Source organism: Buteo buteo, chromosome Z (genome assembly GCF_964188355.1).
Source record: "Buteo buteo chromosome Z, bButBut1.hap1.1, whole genome shotgun sequence".
Lineage (NCBI taxonomy): Eukaryota > Metazoa > Chordata > Aves > Accipitriformes > Accipitridae > Buteo > Buteo buteo.
The window spans coordinates 62,307,549-62,330,312 of record NC_134204.1 but is presented as its reverse complement, the minus strand read 5'-3'; the positions used below and the strand labels follow the sequence as shown (position 1 = coordinate 62,330,312).

General features: G+C 35.5%; 1 protein-coding gene across 4 annotated transcripts in view; it reads left to right on the top strand.

The window, feature by feature from the left end:
* The window catches only part of FBXL17 (F-box and leucine rich repeat protein 17), a 290,228-nt gene that overhangs the window by 137,775 nt on the left and 129,689 nt on the right, over positions 1–22,764 (top strand). The window contains exon 7 of one of the 4 annotated variants that reach the window (XR_012648930.1): positions 10,881–11,071. The exons of the other annotated variants lie outside the window; for them this stretch is intronic. The gene's annotated coding sequence lies outside the window, so the exon portion shown is untranslated. The remainder of the gene's footprint in view (positions 1–10,880; positions 11,072–22,764) is intronic. 4 annotated transcript variants of the gene reach the window in all.

Here is a 22,764-nt window from a genome sequence, read left to right as displayed (position 1 = left end):
ATGCATTTCAAATATGACTCACTGTTGTGTTCAGTGATTCTGCAGTCATGTAATTGTTTGTGGAAAGTGTCAGTCTTTACTAGATCATGCAAAACTCCCTAGATCATAGAAAAGATATTAAAATTATTTAAAGAAACGTAAGTCATTACTATGCATAACTTTTGAACTCTGAGCTAACTTCATGGTGGGGAAGAATTTGAATGTTTAGCAACTCTTCTTATAAAAAACAGTAATACTTCTTCATGAAATCAGTACACTTTTATAAATGTGCCAAATCTGTATTCTCCAGAGCCTCATTGAGTAAGTGGCTGAGGCGTGGAAGTCATACAGATATATTTATATTGTTACATACCTGAAGAGTATTTTTCAGTTGTGTAGGAAATGTGTTGCTGGACTTTGTTGCTTTGAGCAAAACTATATTTGCCTTGCAATGCAAGCTGTGTAAATTCTTGCAGTTAAACAATAATCCAGACAAATAAATAATCTGTGTTTATACCTTTTTTCATATACTGGAAAAATTTAGTCAAATTTAGTGATCTTCCATGAATTTAACATCTCACAACTGCTTTCTAAAGTCCACCTTGCAGATTTCAAATTTTCTGAACTCTTGCCATGAATTTCTTTTAGCTACACTGAATCAGCTTGTAATATCTAAAGAAATACATGAAGAACTTATATACACTGTGGAGCGCCAACATCACATTAAATACCTAATACCCAGTATTGCAGTTGAAATTCTATCGACACTGAACTCCTGCTTTCCTGTTCCCTTGATCATTCTAAAACATCATGTTATGGCAGACTTCTCTCCAATATGTCTTCGTATCATTTAAAGTATTGCTCTCCAAAGTAATGTGAGTTGATTATGGCCAAACTTTCTATTAAGAGTAGTTCAGGACATTGTAGGACTGAGAATCTGTGTGGTTTAGCCCTCTCTTGTTTTTTTCTGGAGTTAAACTGCCCCTGTGTAAGGTTATTTTCACAAGCTACATAACACAAAGAAGAAATGAATGGTCTGTGTGTCTAACTGTGATCTTCCTTTACACTATAGTGCCTGCGTGAGAAGATTGCGACTCAGTTATGATGCCCGTGTTTTATAATAGATGAAGGACTAGGAGAGTACTGTGATTATTTGAAACTGTACACCTATCAAAAGTTGTTCTGACACATTTGTTTAATTGTAGTTGAGCAAAACTAGCAGTTGGATCAGTGCAATGCATATCATGGGAGAATTCTAACTGAGAGCATTTTTCACAGTCATACAAAGTGATATTCTTTATAGACTTGGAATATTATGTTATTTACTTATTTGTGGACAAAAAAGTTACTAGAGTGAAGTTCTGTAGTGAATTTCTTTCCATTTTGAAAGCAAAGTTTGTTTTTCTAAAAGTGAATGGAAAACTATGATTATTTTTACAGTGTTTTGTAATAATAAATTTATAAATGGCATTTGCAGAGATTAAACTGATAGTTTAAAATATTGTGGAGTTCAAAAAAGATAGTTGGTTGCACTAAAATTAAAAAAAAAAGTAGACTGAACATTGGCAATCCTTCCACATGTATGGTGGAAAAATGTGTGCCTGACATGTTCATGTAGGAATGAAGAACAATCATTTTTGTGAACAATTTTCTTCTGATATAAAATGGTTTTATAAGTAGTACAGATATTAATGGGGTTTAATTGTATTTTCCCTAACTATTTACCAAGTACATAATTTCTCAGCCTTTGTAGAAGATTAAAACAATCACCAATGAATATATTCATTTTGTGTTCAAAAAAATCTGGAGGTACTTTTAACTAGTTTATGCAGGAGTGTGTTTCACATGTAGTTTTAGTCTCTTCTTTAACTCAGTAGTCTCATGGCACTCAATTTGTATAGAACAATGAGTGGGAGGAAAAGCATGTTTGAGTATTAGAAGTTAGTTTATCAGACCTGTGCGTTAATGATGTGAGTCAAAAGAATTTTTATAAATCTGTTATTGACTAGTTCCAGATTGGCAGTACAATACTGTAAATTCCTTACAAAACCATCATATGTTTCCTCTAATTTAATCACAATTTCTGGTAAAATGGGCTGCCTATACGATTGTAACATGGAACTTGGGGATTAATAGGTAATATTAGTATACTGAGTCATTTGTGCATTCCACTTTATCTAATAATCTGTGCTTTGTTACTAAGCACAAATGGAAGTTTAAAAGCTCATTTTAGGAGTACTGTATGTCTTCTCATATGTTGCCTAGTGATTCTGATTTCATGTTTATTTAGATAACAGCAAACAGTTCAACTGGGTTATCTCATAGAGCATTTCAATTACATCTAAAATAAAACAAACTTTAAGAGGGTGCATTTACTTTTACTATGCTACCTGCTCTTCTACAATGTGACTTCTGTGTGCCCTGAGATGTTTAAAAGAGAGACATCCTCAGAGTTTAGGATTTGAGACCTTGTTGAACATTATTACAGTTAAATATACTTGTCCTTTGGGGTTACATTTCTCTCTGTATAGTCTCTTATTAACTAAAATGCAGAACGAGTGCAATTTTGGATGTTTAATTTGTCAGTACAGCACTTAAAAAAGTTGTGAAAATAATCTTGTAAGAAGTTAGAATTTGTTAGACTTACCCTTAATTATTTGGGGGGGCAGTATGTGAAAAGAGAGTAACACTTAGTTTAGTGAGAATATTTGTAGTTTAAGAGTATGTAGCAGTGCAAATTGTTTTTGTGGCTTTTAGATAAGCTGTAAGATGAGTTTCATATTCAAAATCAAAGGAAATATTTTTTACCATCTTATATCAACGTGTTCTATTTCCATCTTTCATATTTTTTCTTACTGTGTCTGATACTTTAAAAAAAAAAAAGAACAACTGGCATACTTTTTTATTTTGTGATAGAACAGGACCTCAGTTCTGAGAAACAGCAAAATCTTTTGCATGTGCGTTATTTGGATCCTATTTGTTTAAAGTGTAACGTAACAAATTATCATATAGTAGCAGGATGAATGGAAAAATAGGTTGAAAATTTTTAGTCTTGTTTCAGCTGTTCATGGTTTTAGTTGAAGTCAAAGGTGGTTGTTAGCGGCATTTATTTATTTTTTCTTCTAAAATACATTTTAAAATATATTCTAGCCCATCAATAATAGAACCACAGAATTGCTTAGGTTGGAAAAGACATTTAAGATCATCATGTCCAACCATTAACCTAGCTCTGCCAAGGCCACCACTAAACCATGTTCGTAAGTGCCACGTCTACACATCTTTTAAATACCTCTGGGGATGATGACTCAACCACCTCGCCAGGCAGCCTGTTCCAATGCTTGATAACCCTTTCAGTAAAGAAATTTTTCTTATTATCCAATCTAAACCTCCCCTGGGGCAACTTGAGGCCATTTCCTCTTGACCTATAACTTGTTACTTGGGAGAAGAGACCGATACCCACCTCACTATAACCTCCTTTCAGGTAGTTGTAGAGGGTGATAAGGTGTCCCTTCAGCCTCCCTTTTCTCCAGGCTAGACAACTGCAGTTCCCTCAGTCCCTCCTCATAAGACTTGTTCTCTAGACCCTTCACCAGCTTCGTTGCCCTTCTTTGGACACGCTCCAGCACCTCAGTGTCTTTCCCATAGTGAGGGGCACAAAACTGAACACAGCACTCAAGGTGCAGCCTCACCAGCACTGAGTACAGGGGAACGATCACTTCCCTAGTCCTGCCAGCCACACTATTTCTGATAGAGGCCAGGATGCTGTTGGCCTTCTTGGCCACCCGGGCACACTGCTGGTTCATATTCAGCTGGCTGTCACCCAGCACCCCCAGGTCCTTTTCCACTAGGCAGCTTTCCAGCCACGCTTCCCCAAGCCTGTAGCGTTGCATGGGGTTGTTGTGACCATGTGTTACCATTCTTATTCTAGTGAAATGCCTCAAGATAACAATTACTCTGCTGAAATTTGAAAAAAAATTAATCAGATTTTAAAAGACTCAGTTTGTCAGTATACTTCAAAACTGGAAAATAGCTTTTAACATAATTCTAACTTTTCAGTCTTTCTTTTTAGAAAACACTTTTTTCTTCAATTGTCAGTGCAATTTATGTTAGATCATTAAATGTATTCTTACCTTCTGGTTTACTGTACCTCCTGCAAAAAGATTAAATCATCCATCTATATGGGTAAACACAGTTAAGGACTCCTAAAAGCATACTTGGAGTTCAACATGGAGCAAGTTAATTCCCCTTTTGCTTCCATGAAAAAGACAACACACCTTAACTGAGACTCAATAAGTTATACACAAGAGATGTCTGTCTCTTCCTTGCCAGAATAATTTGACGTTTTGGAAAAAAGCGAGTAGAAAGGGCAATATTCCATCACTGGATTCCAGTGGAGAAATTACAGAATATAGAGACAATACATGTGCTGTACAGATACATTTTACTCTGTAATCTTTTTTACTAAGTCTGTCTATTTTGTGTGTTTCAAGTATACATCACTGCAGATGAATGACCAAATTCTGCAATATGGGCAGAAGAAATGCAGAGTTTTAAGGAGTAGTGGTAGTGAGTGGCCACAAGTCAAGAAGGTTTTAATAACAGCACTTATTGGATTGATTGAAAATATATAAGGGGACATGTAAGAATATAATCCCTTGTAACCTGTTATAATGATACTTAAAAATATAATTTTACTTCTCTGTTAAAAAATGTCATAGCAGGTAGATGAGATTGCAAGCTTAGTCACACTTATTAATTATACTAAATTTTTAGTTTTAATTAGAGTAGCTCTTTTGAGACTAAACCTTTTACCATTAGGCCATTTGAAACCTATGAGTTAAAAAGGAAGGGTTCTTTCAGAATATCACTTACATCCTTTTAATTAATGATTATAATCTCCATGGTCATTTTTGAAAAAGAACATTTAAACCCGTAACCAGTTTTCATGATTTGCATTTTGCAAAAACATGTAAGCCCTGCAGGCTTATTATCTTCGATTTTTTTCAGACCAAACTCATTTTTAGAGAATTTTGTTTTGTTCCTGCTCCAAGTCGCATTTTCTATCATAACACCTGTTTCTCATGCAGAGTGAACTGATTGGTAGAAAAGTAAAGTTTGCTTCCTTTTGCCAAGACAGAACATAGCCCTTGGCAAGGTTACCTTTGAAAACAGTTTTTCATGCAGAGACCGTATACAAGCACTATTGCTGTTGCCAAGATCCTCTGACTAATGAAGGGTCAGAGCAATAGTGTATTCTTTCTCATTGCTGGTGGCACGAATACATAGCATTTCTTCTGAGAAAAGGCACACTAGCGTTTCAAACAGAAGCTAGAAGTTTAACCTTCTAGGAGGAAGGTCAGTGTTAGTTTTTATTGATAATATAGAAGAAAGCAACTATATAGGAATATGAAAGATAAATTCTATGACAGGCTGAAACTCTTAAAGGCAATGAGTTTTCAAACGGTTTTTAACAAAAATCAGTTTGAAAACTTTCATGTTTACAAAGTTACTTCTTTGAAACTCAGAGCAGGATTATGCTTACTGTTCCATATTGATGATTTGGGGAACCAATTCCTGACTAGGAAGGATTAGCATATAGGCTGAATTTAAAGGTCAGAACTTCAGGAGCTCACTTACAGATTAATTTTTTTCTTTTTTCCATTTAACAGAAAAATGTGTAGCAAAAAAAGATGGAAAATTCCTCTTAGTACCAATTGTGTTTAGAAACCCTGACTACTATTAAAATTCCATTTTTTCCAATGTGTGCAGCAAATAATCTGTGATATAGAATGTTCAGGTATATTCAACTCAGATTTTTAAATAAAAGCTTCCAGTAAAACTTATTTAAAATGGATAGGCTGTAATCTATTAAGAAGCCAGGAATTTCTGAAGTGAAATTTTAATTAAAATATTGCCTCACAGCTATAGAAATATACAGTAAGTATATATTCTAGCAACAAGTGAGCAAATGAAAACAAGATGGTGGAAGTTACTTCAGGTAGCCAAATTAGAAGCTGCTCTGTGGATGACCTCAGATAGCTAATGAAAGATCTTAACTCTGAGAAAGTTCCTAGTGAACTTCTTGTATGTTACAATTCTTAAGAAACCATAGTAGTCCATTCACATGGAGTACTCATCAACATGAGGGCCTTAGTTAACAGCAGCACTCAGAGTGGTTAGAATTGGCAACACATTAACAGCAACTGAACTCTCCTTTTATAACTGTCTTTACCCAGACTGTTAACTGATTTCTAGGAAAAACTTCTGTGACTTATGTCTCAGATTACACTTAACTGTTTGCAGGAGACATTATTTTATTTTTTTTTTTTTTTTTCTCTGTGTGTGTGATATGGCAGAAAAAAGATTTTTTTGATGGTGGTGTTGTCCCAATTGTACATTTCTATACTTCACCTTGATAGAATAACTTATTTTCATTGCAAATACATTTTTTAAGTAGTCAAAGCATCCCTGTCATGTATCTTAGCCTTAAATAATAATTGTGCTTTGAAATTTACTCTTAAAATAGGTTTTTGTAAGGAATCTTTGCTTTTTTTTTTTAAAAATTGATATTTCACTTTTTAATTAAACATCAGCACTGAATATGTAAACAGATGAGTTCCTGTTACATATAATTTTGGTACTGCACCTCTTCAAGTCATTACAGATATTGTTATTTTTGCTTTCAGATACAGATTCACTTTCACTCTTTGGCTCGTTGCACAGACACAGCACAGTGGACAGACAAGCTAAATTTTTTGCCATCTTTTAAATTGCAACCTAGTGAAGATGTCAAAATTGCATCATACCTAGCTTGTGTGTATATACACACAGTGAAATTAACTAAACCCAAGAAGTTACCACCTTTGAACAATGGTAACCACCATTCAATATTCCTGTGGGAATATGCTTTAAGAGATGTTGTTCCACTCAATATTCCTGTGGGAATATGCTTTAAGAGATGTTGTTAGGGGACAAAAAGGCATGGTAGTAGAGACAGCAATAGCCCTCCTTACCAGCCTAAGTCTGTGGCTGCAATCCTATTGAAAACAATAGTGTGTCATAACAAATCTGAAACAGGTCAACTCTGTAAATTCTCTGATAATCTAGTGTTCTTGAACTTGAGTGCTGCCTTTTCTATTACATTCTAACAGGCCCTTCTATATGGGAAATTTGAAGTGCCCTGTGTTGTTCTGTTAGCATTACTGGAGACCAGAAATATCTCATTGGTGGTATTCATAAATCTCTATCCTATTAGTCTATTTGTCCTAGAGAGGGTAATATCTCAATACCTCAAATGTAGTTAGCCTCTACCAAGGAGGTCCTCCAGAGAGAAGCTCAAAGCTATCTTGGGTGGTCTGTCTCACTCCCTTACCTCTTACTCATTTTAAAGAGAGCCCAGGAAGCTTGGCCTTGCTGAAATTAAGCTTTGTGAATATCCCTCATGATGCTTACATTCTCGCAGGAAAAATATTCAAAATGCATTTTTTTAACTAAACACCTTAAGGTGTGTATTTCAAGATTCATAAAATTGCTCACACACTCATTTTATGTAACATGTAATTTTGTGGAAGATGTGGTAAAATTTGCCCATGTAATAAAAATTGAATTGAAAATGAAGTTTTTATATCCAAAGTGAAAGCAACCATATTAAGAAGCTGCAGGATGCTGGGTGTTTTTCTTCAGGCTTGTCATTTTTCTTTCAAAACAAGGTACAGCTCTTGTTCTGATTAAATGAAACTGTTCAATAACAAGGTCACAGACTGGCTGTTGTATTTAATACTTCATTGAACCATGTGCCACTGGTTTGAAACTGTCTCTTCTATGTTAACTTGATATGTACCTACCACAGAGTTAAGTGTGTCTGAAATAATTTTGCATCTTTCTTTGTGTGCTAGTAATGATCTTTCCAATTAAATTGACTTGGGTCTTGACTAGCAGGGTAATTAGTTCATCCTTTCAGGTTTTTCAGCTAGAATTTGGTATATATTTTCAAAATCAGAACATTTCCTTGCTTCATCATCAGTGTTGCAGCAGATATGAAGTGCTTGCTTGGAATAAGGCATATATATTCTCTTACAGGTATTAAAAAATGTACTGTAGAATATTGAGCTTAATATCAGTATCTTGACAGATTTTAATTGGATGTTTACTCTTGGGGCATGAGGCGGAAGTGAACACCACCATGTGAACAACACTGTTTCTTGAGCAAAGTTAATTAATCTTTCTCCAGTTTTCTTAAGTCACTTCTGAGTAATTGTTATGTAAATTAGACCCATTGCTATACCTGTGTGATAAACAAGGTACGACCCATTATTGTATAACACATGATGTACCATGCACTTGATAATTCCCAAACTTTAATGTGACAACCAATAAAATCTCTGCATTAGGCAAACAAGTAGCAGGATTAGTTGATTATGTAGTTCCAGTCATTGAATTAGATATTTAATTTTGTCACTAAATTTTTATGGTAGTAGTTTTATATTTTCAGTAGGTTTTCTCATACTGAGTACACTACACAAGTTTTTATTAGTCTGGAATGCCAATAACTACGTAAAAGATAGTTCCCCATCAACCCTAGAGAACAAAAACAAATGTGCAATACAAAGAGATAAATAACAGACTGAGAAAATCTGTTGGAAAGTGGATAGTTTGTTAGTTTGGTACTATGCAGAAATCACTTATCTTCATGACTGTCATTTCCCCACTAGAAAGCTGAGGCATGACCATCTCAGGTTCAAACAGCAATTCGTCTGTCAATTATTTAACAGAACGTGGGGGAGATTTGGTCCACAACCACTGAAATTACCCAAGTAATTACTTAGCTGATGAGGAATTCCTTATGTGAGATTGGTGGGCTGTCCTTGGATAATCAGTGGTTCATTTTTTTACAACTCCTTTCTTGATGCTCCTCTGACAAATTCAAAACTCTTAGCTTTTACAGTTTCATTACATTATAGTATAGATAGATGTGTGCATGAGCTGCTACTCTTTCAGCTATTTACTTGCTTATCCCTGACCTTATTTACCCTAACATAGCAAATAGATGACTCGGAATAAGTTGTAGCAGTCTAACTGAAAGACCCAAGCAACAGAAAAAAAAACCCTAATTGTTTGGTTCCTTATTTCACACTTTAAAATACAGATGCAACACCTGTAGCACTTTCTTCTTTTACATATTTTAACCTTTTTTGCAAGCTCGTTCAACATAACACACTTGATAACCAAGGCAGCTGGGTAAACTAAGGTTTGCAATGTGAGGTCACTGTTCTGGGTTTAATATGGAATCATAGAAAAGTCTATGCAGTGGGAGTCTGTGGGGATCACTTGGTCCTACCTGCTTCTGAAAGCAGGACCTTAGTTAGGTTTTCAAGGGCCCTGTCAAGCCAAGTCTTGAGTATTCAGGCATTGCAATAGGCTGCCCAGGGAACTGGTTGTCACCATCCTGGAGGTGTTTGAAAAGCACCTAGACAAGGCACTTCAGGACATGGTTTAGTGGGTGTAATTGATGGTTGGACTCAATGATGTTGAAGGTCGTTTCCAACCTAAATGATTCTATGATTCTATTTCCACTGGGGGAGATTTCACCACTTTGGGGAAATTTACTCCAATATTTAAGTGCGCTCAGGGTTGTTGTAGTCTCTTCCCCACCCTTCCCCTACCCACTCCTCTGCCAAAAGAAAAGTGCTAAATTGTAAAACTAATAATTAGCTAAAATGTATTCCAGAGGAAGCAGGTTGTTTTAATATTTCATTTGACTTTGATTAAAATTGCAGCCAAGAACTGGAGCTCATGTGTTAGTTTAGTCCTTTATGTCAGCAATGACAAGTTCAATCATACTTTCTGTCATCTTTTAATTGTTAGTAATTCATCAAAGAAAAATCACTACTCTGAACGTTGAACAGCAGTTCTTCAGGGAATTTGCTGAGATGTTCCCAATTTCAAACAGTATTGAATACCTTGTGCTGCAAAAGTAATTATTAGATCTTTTTTCCATTGTGTTTACAGGGCAGCCAAAAATACTAATAAATTTTGAAAAACATAGGTCACAAAAACTATTATTTTTACACTTTACATTATTCAAACACAATTTCTTGTTGCTAAACATATAATACAAATACAGCTTTTCTTTGAAAAATTAGGTTTTCTATATCTAAAAGCAGCGACAAAGACCATGTCTAACATAATTTTTTACTGATGAAAGTCTTATTCTCTGTTGTTTTCCAGAAAGAACTAGTGTCTTAAGATTTGATCTTTTAAACTTTTATCAGCTAGAGTGAGTAGGACACCAATAAACTAATATTAAAGCTGTTTTGACCAGAACTTTGCACTCTTGCTTATATCGTATATTACATTTCCAATTTTTAAATTATATATTTAGAGTCAAAATCCATTTATTTCTTCTATATGTTAATTTTCATGGATATTTCTTTACCAAATGAAGCAATACCAATATGTTTACTGTTGTTTTTACACTTCATTTCATAAAAGAAACATAAATTTTTAGAGTTGGAAGAAAAATGCTACTGATGCAGATAGTATTCAGTAACTTATTTGGAAGAGTTTCATTCTTGAACACTTTGGTGTTACAAACCATATGCTCTTACATGGTATTCTCAAGTGGAATATCAGCCATAGCTCAAGTATTTGTAAAATAGGCTTTATGCTTAGAACAATTTAACATTACTTTTGAAAGATGTTTTGGGTTTTAATAGAAAACTGCTTATTAAGAAGTAGTGATTTTATAACTTACCAGTCTTCCTATTCAATAATTTATTTACTGTAACAGAATTGTAACAAAAGTTTATTAATGATGGCATTGGTTCATTTTATAACCTTCTCTGTAAATAATCGTCATATGTAGAAGCCCTTGATCTGAATGTTTATTTATACTGTTCTAGGTTACTGCTTCATAAGTCCTTTCTCTTTAAAGTTTTCTGAAGATTCTTATTGAGAAGCTGCTTATATTACAGTTCGGATCCCTGCTATGCTCCCACATTTTGACATAAATCTTTTTAAGAGATTTTTCACAAGATAACTGGACAAGGCCTGATTAATCAAGTCCAATTGCTGATGCTGCTTCTAAACAGAGGTATATACAGCTCGGTAAGCTTGCTCTGGCCTTCTAATCTCCAGATAAATTCTCTAGCATTCATGTTAAAGTTTTCTGGAAACTCTGCATGTCTTTTTTAAAGTTTGTTGATCCCTTGTCTTCATAGGGTTGTCTTACAATATTTTGTATAATGAAACAGCTCACTACCACAACTTTTCAGCTAATTTTTCATACTTCATCATCACAGCAGTATGCTGGTCTTCCTCAGCCCGCTACTGTTGTACTCCTGTATTCAAACAAGTGCAACATAGTCTAACGCACTCTCCACAGCACCACTGATGTACCTTATTGTCTCGGTTTCTGAAATAAAACCTATTGAGAACAGCCCAGTCATCAGTGTTTTCTCCCTGCAGCTATTTTTAGCTTGGATTTATATATAAATCTGAGGGACCAGCTCAGGGACAAACTCCAATGGCTTCAGCATTCAATCAGAATACAGCAGTTGAGGCCAGTGGGCAGCTGGACCTTGGGATCTACAGCTGCAGTGTATGAGCAGGCAAAAATAAGTATGAAGTTAATACAAGTACTGGATATTTTGCACTGGATAGGTTATTTATCAGGGAATGAAAGGCAGGATGAAAGAGGTTTGCAAGCAATAACCATTGGGTGAGACTGGCTGTTGGGCTCTGACCTGATTTAGGGACTTATTCTCAAGGCAAATTCAGGCCAAGGGGTTGGAAGGATTGGGGAGCTAATGTTAATGCTTAGACAGTTTTCTTATGGTGAGCTCTGTGTTAAAGAGGCCAGGTGGAATGAACATGGGAGTCGCTTAGTTGAGCTGTGCACAATTGTGTCTCTGCCTTAACTGCAGCTAGGCATTCTGTTGGCTTGTTAACACTGCATGACAACCTTGCCTACCTGTCATTTTTAACTTGTGATGTGGAATACTGCTAAAATAATTCTTAATCTAGATGCTTATTCAATATGTGCTCAAGGTACATAAAAGATAAGTGCAGTTTGAATTTGTGTTATAAGAAAAGAAAGGCCTGCTTATGATGTCTTCTCTGCGATTTTATACCTTGCTATGTTAGTCACCTCTTGTCTGCCTCACATTTTTCTGTTGAATTCTCTCATCCTTTCTCCTCTCCTTCCTAAACCCTGTGCGACAGCAACATGAGTGGTTTAAAAAAACCCCAACAAACACAGGGGTGCTTCTACATGTTTTATAATTTTCCCAGCACAATACAGTGATTGTGGAAGTCTTCTGCAAATGTGAAGTGACAGAGGCCAAAGCTCTGATGCCTGTTCAGAAGCAGCATAATGTTCTCTACCCTGTGATGTCTTCCAGATTATGACAGTGATCACTGTTCAGAGGTTTTCAGAGCCATATATGTGTAGACTGCCATAGAGCCATAGAAAATTAGGCTTGAAATTACTCTGGTTGGAAGTATCCTGATGTATCTGGATCTGCCCTGTTCTTAAAAATTCCCTTCCTGGAGATTTCACATTATTCCTAGACGATCTATTGCAGGGTCTTGTTTTCTCACCAGTGGAAAGCTTATGTTAACATATAAACTGAATATTTCTTACTACAACTCAAGACCACCTCATCATTGATCAAAAATATCCTGTTCCTGTTTGCAGGGCTTGGAGTGGATGTATGTGTTTAAGTCACCTCTTCCCAAAACCTCCACTTTTAGTCCTCGCAGATCATGAATTCTAGACTTTTGATCACTCTTCCTGCTTTTCTCTCATCTCTGGAGCAATTGGTCCACAACTTTCTTGAAGTGCAGGGCTCCAAATTTGCTATGATACTCTATCAACAGCACCGAATAAAGAGAAATAATTACTTCACAAGTCTTAAAAGCTGTAGTTGTTCAGGTTATACAATCTTACGTGATGATTGCTTGTCTTAGAACATAGTAGTATTCATTCATCTTCAGTTTATTACAAATTATACGTTACAGATTTCTTTTCTTAAGTTATTCCCTACTCTATATTTGCTCTGTTGATTATTATATAGTGGATGTAGGAGTAATTATGGGAGCTATGTAGATTTGACTATTGCTAAACGAAGGACTTTTCTCTTGTCTTCTTTGAATTTCATTGTATCTTTTAATAATTTCTCTAACTGCTTCATTCTGAATTCTAATTCAGCTATCCAAACTGCTTTTCTATTTAAATAGCACACATTTTAGTCCATCATCCAGGTCAGTCTGAGGCTTTATTATTGTTGTAATTGAGTTAGCCATCTGGTTATTGGTGATTCCTTTAGTGAAATCTGAAGTAAAAAGGGCATTTAATTCTGTTCTGTCAGCATCACTTGTTGACAGATTTCCTTAGCTATTGAATGATCTAGCAATCCTTTCCCAGGTCTCCCTGTAACTACTGAGCATACTTATGGTATAATTTGTGTTGTTCTTTGCCCCTTCCTAGTTTTGTTTCAGTTTGTGCCCGGTCCTTTCTGATTTTGTCCCTCAATTGTCAGGCTTACTAATTTGCTTACTCATTTGACACAGTACCCATTTCTATTTAATTATTTCTGAGTTCAAGATCATTGAAGAGTTATGATTTATCCACACTGGCTTTTTTTTACTATTCTTCCTCATTCTGATAAATTATGTTTGCATGACCAGTGTTTTTGTTTTCTTAATGACTGGAAAGAAAGAAGGAAAAAGAGAAAGGAGACCAGTTAGTTCAAGGCTTGGAATACTTGGAATATAAACACTTTATAGTGACTTTGATTTGACCTTTTATTTAATAATTACTTTCATTATCTTCAACTTTACATTCCTAGCCCTCTAGTTAAATTGTGTCCTAAGGAGTCTCAGTTCTAGTTGTCTCCTTTGTCAAAAATAGCCACAAGCACATTACAAAACATTTGGGAATTGTCTGTTGTCTTCTGCAGTTGACTGAAGCCTCAGGTCTCCTAATTCAGATCATCCTTTTCATAAAAAGCCTTATTTGTGATGTTGCTTTTTAGCAAGTTCTTCCCATGAAAATGCAAAGTCCTTGCCCAGTCTGATTCTGTACTTCAAAAAGTTTCAACTGAGTAGTCCTCATTATAGCTAGTGTTACTTTTTTTTTCCCCATAACATTAAATATTTTTAGAATTTGGAAATTGCTTATTATCTTATAAGCTCAAAACGTTTTATTCAGGGGAAAAAACCATGTATGTCCACAGTTACTGTCATAACTTTTTATATGATTTTAAACCTACTTGAGGTACAGCATAAGATAATACCATAGCTTACTACATACATACTTGTAATCGTTGCTTTCATGTTCTTTCTAACCAGTGAAAAATCAGTAATTAAGAGCCTATCATAGTATGACGACTAACCTTAAGTAACTAGGAATGTGGCATCTTTCTCAAGATAGCAGAGTTATTCATGAGGCTGGTCTCACTAATGGAATCTGTATTAAATACTAACTTAAATAACTGTGTGAAATGGCCCTAATATTGTGAAAATACAGCTAGGAAGCTCCTTTTAATTCCAGCATTAGTGAAGTGTGATAATATTACAATTCCATAAGAAGGGCATTGTGCATCTTTAACATAGTTTGTATGTTAATCCATTTCTTTTTCATGTAGCAGTAAATATAATAATTATCTCTTAAATAATAAAAGAAGTCTTTTTTCAGGTAAGAGATTGTAGATATTTTTTTTTCCCCCACAGATGATTTAATAATAAAATTTCTACTGGCATTTCTCGGCCTAAAGTAGTATACTCAGTGATTATTTTGCTGGGGCTCTATCATAGTGGCAAAATTTAAATTCTTATGATACATAATCTGTATTTAATTGCTTTGACAAGAAACTTCATCAGGTCTTTATGAAACAATGTCCTGAAGTAACATACTATTTGTGTTTTAAATTTAAAGTACCTATGTAGAAGAACATTCCACCTAAATCTTAAAATAAAACTTTTTTTTTTTTTAAAGCCCTTACAGGAATATTTTTTTCATATATATCCAGATACAAAACACTGTTCTTAAATGGAAATTGTTAATTATTTTAGGGGTTTCTGCCATTACATTATACAGGATTGAAACAAGTGGGTATCATTCTACTTGAATTTAGAGGCCCTTTATGTTATGAAAAGGGTATCCTCAGGATGTTTTATGTATTACAAAGCATAGAATTAAATTACAAATTAAATAAAACCATTATGTTTGCCTTAGTCACACAGTAAAACTGATCTGTCCAACAAACCAGTCAATATGGCTGAACACTGGTACAGTAAGTGTTTTTTAACTAAGTTATACATATGTTTCAAACAGTAACTCAGTTACAGCATAATTTTTTTCTGTGCTGTTATTTAAGATAATGCAAGTTCCATCTTGTTATGCTTTGTGAAATTAGGAATTAGAGATTACAGGGACTGGATTTTAAAAATTCATTTGATGTAAAATTTGGACTGTTTAGCTTGGACTGTTACAGTTTAAAAACACTCCAAAGGACTAAAAATGTGTCTGTGTATATAAACTCTGTATATTCTTGTATGTATGTATACAAGCAGAAGTTTAAAACAGTGGCCAGTGGAATGCCAGTGGTTCAACATACTTCTGCTACCTTCTTTCTGAAGGAGCTTTTTGTCTGTTGCTGACAGCATGCCTCTCAGAAATTGCTTCCCAGGTGGGCAGCTTGGGAGGATCACTAGTAAGGCAGGAGGGGATGTTACAGAGCAGTACAGCAGTATTACAGCCTATGTGAACAAGGCTCCTTCTGCCGGGGGGTGCAGAACAGGGCTCCATCCTGCATCACCACCCGCAGCAGTCATGGTCCAACAACATGGGACCTCCACAAGGAATGGGTGCTTTTGGTATAGTGAAGGGACACTGTGCCACAGGCTGGTTGTCCCCAGCTCCCTGGAGCTGCAGTGGCAGCTGAGGCGCTGGAGTCACAGCGACACTGTGCTGCTGTGCTCGTGGTAAGGATGCGAGACACTAATAGGAATGAACTGGTACACTTGGGCCAGTCCAGATTTCCACGCTAGAGTCAACAAGGATAGTGATTTTTATCTGGAGGTGTAAATATATCATCACTGTCTTTTCCTTTCCAGAAACGTTTTTGCTTTGTTTCAAAGCAAGTACAGTATTTTCATGCTGTTATTTTATACTGGTGCTGAATTTTTTATTAGCCTTAAAGATCATGCAGAGGTCAGATATTTGATCTGGGGAGCATAAAATTTGAATGGTGAATCTGATAGATCGGTTAGGATAAAAAGTATAGAAGGACAGCAGGGCACAGGAGGAATTTTTGTTTATTCATATGTCATGGTGATTCAAATAGCTTCAATGTACTAAATAAATATAATGTATTCCAGTGTAACTTTATGTATGTGTTTGTGAGGAGGTGGAACAACCCTGGGAACTAAGCAAAATGTATCTCAATTAGACTTTAAGAATTTGTATTGAGCTTGTAATGAAGAACATCAAGTTCAATGGTGCTGTAAGTGAAGGAACAGAGGTATCCCAAGGTTCTGTCAGCATAGGCAGGTAGGCGGGCACAACATGGTCCTGCTAGTCACAGGTGTACCACCCTCCTGCTCAGCAGGGCTTCAGAGCCATGCTTCCAGTCTCGCTGTCCTCTTTTTCTCTACTTTGTAATTAGTTTTCCCCTAATAGCTCCTGGCTGTGTGAGAGAACTGCTCCAGGTCAGTGTCATGCCTATCTTGTGCCTTCAGAGTTTCTATAGAACAGTGCTATAGGGAGCAGTCTTCCTTTTATCCCTCTTTAAAGCTTCAAGGGCTAAAGCCTTGCTTGAATGGAACCCACACTGAGGCTCTTACTGGGTTGTGGAGTTTGTGCAACAGAACTAGCAAGAAACAGGAAAAGAAAATGTGTTAAGAAATTGTTTAAATTATAGTAGATGGGGTGATAGAGGGCAGAATCACTGTGTTTATTATTATTATTGTGTGCCATAGGTGCACAGTAATAACCAGAATATAATTATGGATATTATGGTGGTATTAACTATGTAGTTTCATTTATTTTGTACTGTAGCATAATTTTGTATTCAGAAACCCCTCCAAAGGCATTGCCTTCAAACCTTTAATATTTATACACATTGAGGTTAAAAATAAAAAGAATTTATTTCTATAGTTTTTAAATTTATAATCCTTCAGGTATCCCTAGAACTTCCCATACCACCGCCTCATAGGTGTATAGCACTGATATATAGCAATACAAAAGGAAAAATAGAGTAATACAATTTTCTCCAATTGAAAGCAATGTTACCATTAAGAGAATCTGCCCCAAAGGTTGTACAGCTTTCTCAGATATGCCACGAGTTATAGATACATTTTGTATTGGACATGTTTCTGTAGAACAGTAAAATATTGATTTTGCCTCTGGCTTCCTTGGGATTGACTTTTCATTCTCAGAGTTAATGTTAAAAATAATATTGGTTAAAGGCCATCTCATGGTCTCTTCTTTTAATTGTACATCTGGGTACTCCAACTTACGCTTTTAGTGTCTAAGTTGCAGTATGGTTACCTCTGTCTAAAATATTAACCAGATAAGTCACTTCTAACCCTATACTAGCAACACAATGGTCTGTCGTCTTTGATGAAATACAAAATTAAAACCATTACTCAAGACAAAGCTGTAATAATAGCATGTATCATTTGACATAAAGTGCTCAAACTTTGTAAAGTGCAGAAGTAATATCCCTCTTTGGTTTTCCTTTAACAATTGTGTGCTTTCGCAGGCTTTTCAGGAGAACATTTTAGACACTAGAAGTGCCTGGAAATCAAATCTTTATTAAATATTTATGGGGGAGGACACCTAATGACTTCTAGGGGACCCTGCAAAGAGATTCAGTATCCACAGAGTGCACTTATCATTGTTTGTTGTTGTTATTAATTATTTAAGTGCTGGCAGTTTGCTCAAAGCTATACAAGACACAAAAAAATATTATTCCATCCTTTAAAAACTTTGTCTCAATCAAACCAATGTGTAAAGTACACTAACTCACTATGGAACAGACACTTCTGAAAAGCAAGCCTGGCTAGTGAAGAGAGCACCTTTTCATGTTGCCTCTTTTTTTCCCCTGCCATCCTCGCTTATCTGCCTTGCAAGAGCAGAAGTTGCTGCAGGATGCAGATGTGTGCTGTTGGAGAAGAAGTAAACGCAGGCCACTGTTTGCTTCCTCATATTTACAGCAACTGCAGGGACAGCTCTTTCGCATTTTTCATTTCTGTGACATCTTGCTGGAGAAGATGGGAAGGGGCAGTGTTACTATCTCCTGAAATAGGAGGCCTGTATACCGAAAGGGTTTGCGGACCTAAGACGGGTCAGGACAAAAGAAAATGGGGCCAGAGTTCATTGTGGACCGGGTGAAAATAGAAGAGATTGGCTGCTTGGCATACCAGTACGGAGTTGTCTTTGCATCCATACGGGAAGGTACAGGAGGGACTGATGAGAGCTGAAGGAGAGAGATCCAAAAAGGCATAGTACCCAATGCTGCTGGTGAAAAAAGGAATATTATTTTTAAGAGCTATTCAACATCTAGGCTAAATAGATCCTCATAAGATTTTTAAAAGGAAAAGCAGACTAAAATTATAAGGAGGCTTGTTTTGAAGGACAATACAATTGGACAGAAAGCAGCACATTGTAACACGTGTTTCAAAGTAGTTAGGAGAGAGTGATACCAAACAAGCAACTACACTTTTTGACAGCTTGTGTGGATAGACGCAGGGAGGCGACAACATTGAATTGAAACCTCTGACCTTAAATAATGAGGAAATGGTGCAGAATAAAGTATTATTGTCTCCCTTGAATAATATTTCTGTAGATTCAGACTTCTGTTTTGCAAACTAGCAAGAGGAGAAGAAAAAATAGTGCAGAAGGAAGTTTGAGAATCATCAGCATGTGAATGAATTTACACAAGAACAGAGAATAAAATGACAAAGAATTAGAAATGTGAACCACCAGTAAAATAAAATTAGAAGAAAGAGAAGGCATCAAAAGATATGATCACTGAAATCCCACTGCCAAGGGGTGTTCAAAACCTTTGGAGAAAAAAATGACTGGGAACAAAGTGGCCTCAAGGATTTTCTAGGACAGGGAAATAGGAGCCTATGAGAGCACTTCATTTGAACTATGATGGAAAGAAAGCATGCTAAATTGGATTGCAAGCAATTCAAATGAGAAGCAGTAGCAGATGAAGAGGTGGATATGTGTGTATTATTTCTTGCACATAGCTCCTCCAAGCAGTGTTCATTACAAGTTATGATGAACTCAAAACCATTGTGTGTATTAGGTCTTTTATGTTAATTAGGAATTGATTATGGTTTACTAGCACAGTCCTGATTTGTCTATAATGATCTGCACATGTTGTTTAATGTGTATCTGTCAATTGGCAAAAGAAAGACTTTACGCTAATTAAACTAATAAAACATTTGCAGTTTGGTGCACAGTTACTTCTGGAATATCATTTAAAAATAGAAATCTTTAACTTTTTAGCACCAATGGATTCCTGTTTCAGTTTATTACACATTTCCAGATACTTTAATGTTGGAGAATGTTTACTTCTTTAAAAACAATTACATTGATTTTTAGTATTCCCTTAGTTTGTAAAGGAGAACAACATCCACAGATTTGAACTGTCTTTCATGAATTTAAATAATGTAAGATTTTTCAGATGTTAAATGCATTTTAAAAACCAGCTCCTGAAACTACATATATAAAGAATGATCACTTCTAAAATTACATATTGAAAATCTTAGTTTATTGCAGTTTTCCACTGCAAATAAAACAGGAGCATCAAAAACTTAAGTATAATCTTTTGCCTCAAAGTTAGAATGATGTAATATGTCATGCTAGTTACTTGATATAAATTTGTACTGTTACGTGCACGGTGTAGACTTTGGAATACGGTGAGGAAAACTATGGGGAAAAACACAGAGACGATGATAATTTTAGTTTGGTGATAGCCATGATAACTAATGGAAGAAGAGGAGCTGTTCATCGTGCTACCCATTAGTTTATCTGGACATGAATATGTTGCACTTTGGTAAAGTTTACAAAACTGCTTTTGTTCCTAAGTGTCATTTTGCATTATAAGGAAGGGAAGGCAGAAAGCAGTTACCAAGTTCTGAGAGATGAAATTAGAAGTCTTTATGAAAATTATAGGATCATAAAAATGTAAATCTGGAAGACTAATAATTTATTTTAAATTCATTCTCTGTTCTGAGGCAACTATCAAGTGTACTAGGAGTATTCATCACAAAACTATTTCTAACCTCTTATACCACAGTACTTCCTAGGAAACCTATTTTAGTACTTAACTATTCTGATGGTAAGGTGGGGGAACATAAGCAAAACAGTCTTTGCTACAAGTGATTTCTTTTTTGTCTAAAGATCATGGAGAACAATATATCAGTGTCTTTTTTAATAGCTACATTTGACGTATGGGAAATCTGTTGTTGTATGTCTCCATCTTAGCCTTTGTATCAGACCACCTAAACCCAGTACCTTCAACCTGTCATTTAATTGCTAAAAATCTATCTAGAGATGATTTTGTCCATTTTGGAAGTGACTGTCCTGAGCTGGAAACAGGAGGCAGTGTAAAACAACTCAATAATAGAAATCATCTCTTGTGCCTCACACATCTTAGATTTATTAATACCACACTGAATGAGATTCGCTTGCATCATGCTGTTGACTCTTGAGTAGTCTCCAATAAGTTGAAGTATTCTACCAATCTTTATTCTGTTTGCTTTTGTCATTACCAAAGCAGGAACAAGTCTCTGTTCTCTTTCTCTGCTTTAGTCTGCAGAGGGGTCTAAATTTGTCTATATTTAGAAAGAAAACAGATGTTGAAATCATGATTTGGTTTTACATTACAGTATCATGAGTATCATAAATCATTTTTAATTATTCAAGGCTTGCATATGAACTCCTGAGTACCTCTGGGCACAATCTGAGTTACAAGAAAAGTGGGAAAATAATATTTGTAGTTTTTTATCATTTGTAAAATATAAAGTTTAACTCCATAAACAAAACGGGGAAGGATGTGATTAATAGAAGTTTTTTTGTCAGTTGCTTGTGAGAGGGTGTGTAAGAGTAATTTTTGGAAAGTTAATGTAGTGGAGCATGACAATGTCCAAGTAGTTTATAATCAGAAATCTTGAGTCAAGTAGTTGTTAATAGTATATTAAATCTATTAAATATATATTGCTACTACAGCTGTCAACCTTCCCTTTCCATTTTCCTACCATACAGACTCTCTCCCTTCCTCCCTCCTCTCTCTCACTCACATTTCTCTCCCCTCCTCTCCTCTTCTGTCTTTTCCCCATTTCTCTTTTCTCCCCTTTCTCTGTCTTGCTCCACCCCTCTGTTTTTCCCCTCTTGCTCCACACTAAGCATTACAGCAGCAGCTTTCAGACCCTTGGTTGTTAGAAAGTGCAGAAAGAAACTCAGAAATCCTGGTGGTCTTTTAATATTTGCAATATGAAATGCAAATAGCTCTCCTTACAAATAAATTACCAGGAAAAACAAAACCAAGTGAAAAACTGCTCTTGCTTTTAAATTACTGAATTTAAATAAAATTAAAACATTGATGTCAGAGCTGGATTAAGATGGGAAACTGAAAAAACAATTTGATTGCCTAACTCTGATAAGAACTGAGGTTTCTACTGAGGCAGAGTCGTCATGCCCGAGATCATCTACAGAACAGCCAACAAGGAACACTTTCTAATCATATAGCACCAGTTCAGGCTTATCAAAATCAAATTAACAAGCAGGAAGCCAGGATTCAGACACTGTTGGTTGCATTTGTGCTTCTAGTTCTACATGTTTCTCTTTGGGTACTTGTCATCAAAGCATGACAATTTGTAACTAAATGGTTAAGTCTATATTTATATGACACAGTGCACTGCTCCAAGTAAGCTAGGACACATCCTACATTAATGCAGCCCCCTGCCATGGCTGATTTATCCTACTGAGGAGCAACATCTGCATCTGCACAGCACTGCATTGTGCTGTGTAGACGGTACCTAAATTTTATTTTTTTCTTTCTGAGTTTGCAAGAGATATCTATACATACTGAAGTATTAATAGAACTCAATATATATTGAATTGGACTCTTATGTTTACATTTTATTAGAAAATGATTAGGTTAAAGCATCAGGGGTTTTTTCTTTACTAGCAGCGTGTAGGGAGTGACATTTGGATGAACATTGGATTTGGTTGCAGTCCACAAAAAAAATTTTCTGATAATTTTTAATGTAGTTAATAGTTTATAGTAATTTTTGCTTTTGATTTACATCATCTATTCAGTTAATTTTAAGTAGCTTTATTTCTGATGCAAAGATGTGTATAATTACATTTTAAATAAATCAAACTGATTTGAGATGTATGTGATTGTATATCTATACATCTCTCTATTTTAACATTTAAACAAAATCTTCTCTTCCTCAGGCTGAAAAATACAATCCGTAGAATTGTACAGCCGAAATTAAGGAAAATCATGTAATACCAAGTTGCATGACACATCAAGATTGGTTTCTCTGAACAGAATCACTAAGTTTGAACTTATTTAGGTTTCTTAGAAAAGGTGTCTTCTGCAAATAGGGAAGGAATAAAACTGCCTTTTAGACAAAATTTGAACCAATTGGCTCTTGCATTACTTTTTACTATTAGAAGTACTGTATTCTGTGGGGTGCTCATGGTGCATGAGAGAAAAGTACACAAGAAAAAGAATTGTCTTATGAAGAGATGTA